Below are 7,500 nucleotides of genomic sequence, written 5' to 3'. Positions count from 1 at the left end.
AATGTATATTCGAAAACCACCAGAGAGACACTAAAGTAACGAACGAATTTGTTTTTGCTTCTCTACGTGGGTTTATTTCTATTTAAATTTTCGTGAAAATTATTTCCAGGCTTCTTGTTACGTCACAATTAATTAATATTAATAATACATTTCAGTGAATAAATCGGCACAGAAAAACGAGAAACAACAAAACGAGAGGTAAATCAGTTTTGATAATTTGACGTATATAATGTCAAAAGAAAAAAAAAAGAAAAAAAAAAAAAAAGAGAAAAAAGGAAACACGACTGAAACGAATTTGTGTCTACGTAATGTACATACATATATATATATATATATATATATATATATATATATATCTTAAAAAAAAAAAAAAATACACATATACACATACAAGGCACTATTAATAATTAAAACAATTGTTTTTTTTTTCTGGTTCCTGCATAACGTGCATACTTTTTAAACATTAAAGATATATATTTAATGAAGAAACAATTTTTATAAACGTATCCATACATATTCGAACATTTTTCAGTATTTCTTTCTACACGAATAATAATAAAAAAACTTTCTCTCTCTCTCTCTCTCTCTCTCTCTCTCTCTCTCTCTCTTTCTCTCTTTGATTTTAATGTTCGAGAGAATTAATTAATACGATTTCACCGACATTAAACAAAATAACGCACATTTGAGTAATAGCGAATGGAAAAATTGAAAAATTGTTCAAGTTTCATACCAATTTCCATATAATTTGTAATCCGAGAAGAAATAGAAGAAGAAAAAGAGAAAGAGAGAAAGAGAGAAAGAGAGAGAGAGAGAGAGAGAGAGAGAGAGAGAAAATATAAAAGTAGAAGAATCCGTTCGAATACCCAGACGCAAGGAAACCTTATTTAGGTTGTTGTACGGCCTTATTTTTCAACGAAGCGACTGACTCGACGAAAGCTTAAAATTATCATTCTCTTTCTTTCTTTTTCTTAACTGAATTTTTTTTTCTTTTTTCTTTCTTCTTTCTTTTTTGTTTTTTTTTTTTTTTTCCTCGTACAGGATGGCCAAACAAGTTTCTCCACCTGGTTTCAAAAATCAATTCATTGCTTTACGAGATTTTTTTTAGACTAACTTTCCTTTCTTCTACATTTCTGTTAAAATTAAAATGAGTCTTGTATACGATGTTACAAGTTTTAATTGCGAGCTTCAATTGTCAGGGGCTTCAATTCGAATGAATCAAATTGACTTTTAAAAATAACTCCGTAAAAACTTTTGACCTATTCTTTTACATGCAATACATTCTTCTCGTTGAATTCGTTTGAAGATTATAAAATGTATCTTATTTATTTTATTCTTTTCTTTTTTTTTTTTCATTTTCTCTCTTCAAGAAGATATGCACATACCACACATTTCTCTCTATGAATAAATTAATCACGCGAAATAAAAAAAAAAAAAGAGAAAAAAAAAGAAAAAAAAAAAAAATAAAGAAGAGAAAAGAAAAAAAAAAAAGAAAAGAGAGATTGAAATTTGAAGACAGTGAACGTTCGTCGAGGTGACAATTTCCAAGAGAATCTTCAAGATTGATCGATTGAACGATATTGAAAGGATTGGTGGGGGAGTGGGAGGTGGATGATGGGGATGGTAGGGTAGAGTTGTCGGGATAAGGCGGGATGTTGGAGGGGTCGAGGAATACGAGATCACACAATATTTGACGTTATGCTGCATTTATTGCTCTCGTGGTATACCTACTATACCAGAGCATGATCGATTGAAATTGCATCTTTTCTGACATCGTTTCTGTGGCTTATAGATTACATCATATTTCGCGGGCAAATCTGACGAAATAAACTATAAATAGAAACGGAAAGAAAAGAGATATGAAAATATTTTGAATTCTTACATTCGATCCATTCGATAAATATCTTACAATTGTTTTTGCGATTTTATACCATGGAAAAGGAAAAAAGAAGGAAAGAAATAAAAAAAAAAAAAAAAAAAAAAAAAAAAAAAAAAACGACCAAACTAACAAACAAACAAACAAAAGAAACATACGAACGAACGAACGAACGAACGAACGAACGAACGAACGAACGAACGAACGAAGAAAACGAAAATATAGAAAAAGGAAAAAATTTTCTTTAACTCTCTCTTGTTAGAAATCATGTAATTGCAATTTGTCAACTTATACTTATACTATTATCTATCTATCTATTTCTCTCTCTCTCTCTCTCTCTCTCTCTCTCTCTCTCCCTTTCTCTCTTTCTCAATTGAATCCCTTCTAAAGGAGAAACTCTTAGGTTACCTTCGTCGAAGTATGTCAGATAGATTAAGATGTCGAATAATCATGAAAGTAGAGACTCTCTCGGAGCTTGGTTCGTTCTACTTCGATAGGTACGTGCCCACTGGGAAGGAGTATTCAAGGTAAACTTCTTCGATTTATTTCATTTTCTCGGTCGCTTCTCGTCGAGAACTGTAAGGGGAACTTACTCGTCACGATATTCGCAACTTCCTCTTAAACGATCTTCCATTACAAGATTCTCACGAATCAGTCTACCGTAATAATACGATCGAATTTGAAATTAGAGAGTTACTAGAGATTGAATCGTGAGAAAATACAATATACACACACACACACACACACACACACAGAGATACATATATATATATATATATATATAAACGAGTATTATTAATAATTTTAATTTTTATCTTTTCCTTCCAATTTTAAATAAGAATCCTCTTTAAGATCCTTTTAAAAATCAAATTCTAATTATTGTAAACAATTATTGACTATGATAACAGAGAACGGTCTAAATGTTCTCGAGTAACTTTAAAAATTGATTATTCTCGTTGTCGAGATCTTTTGAAAGCAAACTATTTTTTTCTTTTTCTTTTATATATCGTAAAACTATAAGTTCTTTTTTTTTCTTTTTTTTTTTTTTTCTTTTTCTTTTTTTTACGAAAAATGATTCTCAATAGCTTCAATCATTATTACATTCTTTTTTTTGTTTTATTTTTATTAAACTAAAAGAATTTTTTCAATCTTTTAATCGTACACCTCTATCTAATATTTCAAATATATAAAAAAATTAGTCCGATTAGTATCGCGTTATCCCAACGAACGCATATATTCCTGAAATTCCCAAAATAGATAGATCTTTGGCTGTCGCTCTAACTATGGCTCGTAATTCATCAAAGGTATTGCGCTTCAGTGGCACTATCCTAATCGATAATCAAACATCATGCTTGTTTGACAAGAAACTAATCACTTGAAATTCATGTAATATATAATTAAAATACTTCTCATTAAATTTCGATCGACAATATTTTAAAGAAGAAAAAAAAAAGAAAAACTCGAATATTGTATTGTTATCATAAGTAAGAAGAATGAAAAGAAAAAGGAAAAGAGGGGGAAAAAAAATTTGTTATTCTATATCACGTAAAATGATCTATGATAGATCTATGTGAAAATAATTTTAATAATCTTTTGATAATCTTTGATTATCTAACAACTATGTTTTCCTTTACGTAAGTTCGTATAATTATCAACGAATGTTGTCATAGTGATCTCTTGAATATAGAGATAGAGATAGAGATAGAGATAGAGATAGAGATAGAGAGAAGGATAGAGAGATTAGTTAGGACTGGCTTATTTGTAATCCACACATGTACATATGACTACAGAGAGATAGATGGATACACATATATACATATACAATGAGGATGACAAGAGTCGTACTTTGAGCGTTGCCGCGTGACGACATCGATGCAATGTAGTGACTACTGGAGTATAGAAACAAATATATACATATATATATATATATATATATATATATATGTAGATACACATACATACAAATTAGTTTGTGGAATAGAAATGCATCAAGATGCATTGAAATGTTCTAAGACTTTAATCTATTTTATTTACTTCTTCTAAATCATATTCTTCCACGTTGAGAATTTCTCTACTATTCTAAACAATTTCTATCCTTGTTTCACTTGTTTCTCTCTCTCTCTCTCTCTTTCTCTTTCTCTCTTATTCTTCGAATAAAAAAAAAAATCAGAGAAAAATAAAAAACAAAAGATTTATATATCAGTGTTGCATTTAAACGCGTTAAAGTAATAGTTTTAAGAAAATTGAATTAGTCGATAGTCTATCTATCTATCTATCTATCTATCTATCTATCTATCTATCTATCTATCTATCTATCTATCTATTTCTCTCTCTCTCTCTCTCTCTCTCTCTCTTTCTCTCTTAGATAGATTGACAGGAGTCTTTTCGTAAATGAATTTGTATTTGTGGGAGGTGTGGCAAATTGTTTTGTTAGATCGATCGTATTTTCTATGGGTTTTAGTTCCTGTACGTGAACATACGTACACTTAGAAAGAAATCCAATCAGAGCCGACTCTCGACTGTTTGTAGTAGTCGGAACGACAGCAAGTGCTGTTGACTCTGAAGAGATTCGGAAAAGCAAAGGAATCCTATATACACATGTTCTATACATACATACATATATACATACATACATATTTATATATATATATATATATATGTAAATGTGTATGTATATACATATGTCAATGCTTATATTAGTCATATGCTTTTTATTTGGTATTCCTTTGTAGTATAACGAAATAAAGGGAACATATTAAATAACAAGGAAATATATTAAATAACATGGAAACCATAAAAGGATCGAGTTAATTGAAATATATCATTTATTATTTAAATATTATATTATTCGTTTCATATGATAAATAAAATATGATAAATAAGGATTAATTTGATCCTATAAAAAAATTTAATGATTTAATGAATGAATATGTAATGTATATTTCTCTCTCTCTGTCTCTTTCTCATTTTTTATCTTTCTCTTTTACATGTTGCATTGATTAAGCATATTGTGATTGTCATATTTGAAAATATTAGACGAATTAATGAATGAATATGTAAATTGTATATATATATATATATATATATATATATATATATATATATATTTGTAATATTTAAATATATCATTCAAATTATATTTCATAATTTCTCTCTCTCTCTCTCTCTCTCTCTCTCTCCCCCTTTTTTTCTGCCTTCGTCATTCTTGTTAAATTGATTAAGCACCGTGAATAATATGATTAATATTATGAAAATATTAGTACTTGAAGAATATATTTCAAATGTGTATTTTGGAAATATTGCTTAAATCTATTATATCGAAATTATCATATTATCATAATCTTTCTCCCTCTCTCTCTCTCTCTCTCATTTTTTTCTTTCTTCATAATATATACCGTAACATCTTTTCGTCGGTGAGATTTGCATAAGTCTACCGTAGAGAGAAACAAATACCTTATTGGGTCAGAAAGTTTTCATTTGGCGCTGCTCGAGAGATACGACCTCTTAAAACTGATCCCTGCTGAATATAATTATTCGTTGAGACGAAGTATAATAAAACGATAAATGTGACTTTTCCTGAAAGAGAGAAAGAGAAAAGAAGAGCGAGAGAGAGAGAGAGAGAAAGAAAGAGAGAGAGAGAGAGAGAAAGAAAGAAAGAAAGAAAGAGAGATAGAAAGAGCGACAGATGTTTGATCTGGCAGAAAGTTAAGTCTCTTCGGTAGCAAGAACGTGGAAAATTTCAATACCCGGATTTATATTTCACCTCTTTCTCTTTCTCTCTTTCTCTTTCTCTCTCTCTCTCTCCCTCTCTATCTCTCTTTCTCTCTCTCTCTCTCTCTTTTTTTTTCTTTTTCTATACCTCGACATAGTATAACGCATGAATAATTCATAGTTCATGAGAGAAAAGGGTACTTCGAATGGCGAACTAAAAGTTTTTAACGTTGGTAACAACGTGGAACTTCGTTTCTTTCGATCTTACGAATGACCGCTGATAACTTTCGACTGCTCTCTCTCTCTCTCTCTCTCTCTCTCTCTCTCTCTCTCTCTCTCTCTCTCTCTCTCATACTTCTATCTCTTCTTTGTCCTCTGTCCTTTTAGTTAATAATTCTTTTTCTTTACTTTCTTTTTTTTATTTTCTCTTTCCTTTTTTTTCTTCCTTTTTCTTTTTCTTTTTTTTTTCTTTTCTTTTTTTTTTTTTTTTTTTTGAAGTAAGATTATGATCGTAGTTATGCTTAATTAAAGTTTTATTTCTGTATTCTCGAAATGTCCGATGGTTTCTTTCTCTTCTCGCTCGATTACACTTTCCCACGTTGTTACATATATATATATATATATTTTTTTTTTCTTATTTCTTCCTTCTCTCTCTCTCTCTCTCTCTCTCTCTCTTTCTGTTTGTCTTTTTCTTTCTCTCATTCTAAACTTTCTAATAGCCAACAGTATATATATATATATATATATATATATATATATATATATATATATATGTGTGTAGTAGTAAAGGATACGTGCTACGGTCCAAACTATCCGAGAATTGCCGTTTCTTCGACGGAAAAACAGCATTCGACGCGTTTTCTCACCACTGCCTTTTCCCTTGTCCCCTCCCCACTCCATCCCTTAGAGAAGTGGATCGTTCGATAGACCATTATTGTAATTCTTTAGGAATCGAAATGGACATCGTAACGGGAAAAGAAGAAAATGGTGCCTTTTAAATAACCTCGAGAGGTACTATTCAATTGTGGAGAAACGTTATTTTATCGCTTGTGGGGGAACAATGAGATTCAATTAATTTCATCCGACGTATTTCCAATGAGAAAATAAATAACAAAAATAAAAACTACTTATATATATATATATATATATATATATATATACATATATTAAACAGAAAAAAGGATTATTATTATCAAAGAAAGAAAGAGGAAGAATGAGAGAGAAAGAGAGAGTGAGAGAGAGGAAGTGAAAGAGAGAATTAGAGAGATTACCTAATTCTTTTTAGAAATATTATTATTATTATTATTATTATTATTATTATTATTATTATTATTATTAATTAAAAAAATTGATTTTTATTATACTAGAAATATTATATTTAATTCGAGATATTTTATCTTCATGTTTAATACGTATATTTAAGTTACATACCTGCATATAATTTTATGGGAATGTTAAAACATAACCGAAGATAATATATATATATCTATGTGTAACGTCGGACGTGTTATGTCAGCCAAGTTCAACGGATTATTGTTAACTCCTGAGGGTTTTCGTAGCATCTCTCAAATTACAAACGTTTCTCTTTCATGGCGGACAGCTCGACTAAACACAAAGTTTATTTCCCTTGCATACCTTTCTCTTTTTGCTTTCTCTTTCTCTCCTTCTCTTTCCTTCTCTCTCCTTCTCTCTCTCTCTCTCTATCTATCTCTGCATTGTTAATCGTCTTACAAATAATCATCCTGTCGTTTCCTTTTATTAGATTAACACGCTAAATCGAGAACGTTTTGTTACCTGAAACAAAAAGAAAAAAAAAAAATAAAGAAATATAATTCTTTTTATTAGAAATTATTTTAATCAATACTTTCATTCGATTTATATTCTTTCGTAGATATTATTAAAAGAGAAAAAGAAAA

General features: G+C 29.6%; 1 protein-coding gene across 3 annotated transcripts in view; it reads right to left on the bottom strand.

Moving 5' to 3' along the window:
- The window catches only part of LOC124954668 (fasciclin-3), a 307,391-nt gene that overhangs the window by 47,254 nt on the left and 252,637 nt on the right, over positions 1-7,500 (bottom strand). The gene's annotated exons all lie outside the window — the stretch shown is intronic.

This window comes from Vespa velutina, chromosome 16 (assembly GCF_912470025.1).
Source record: "Vespa velutina chromosome 16, iVesVel2.1, whole genome shotgun sequence".
Taxonomy (NCBI): domain Eukaryota; kingdom Metazoa; phylum Arthropoda; class Insecta; order Hymenoptera; family Vespidae; genus Vespa; species Vespa velutina.
The sequence above is the reverse complement of the archived record's forward strand: the minus strand, read 5'-3'. Positions and strand labels throughout refer to the sequence as shown.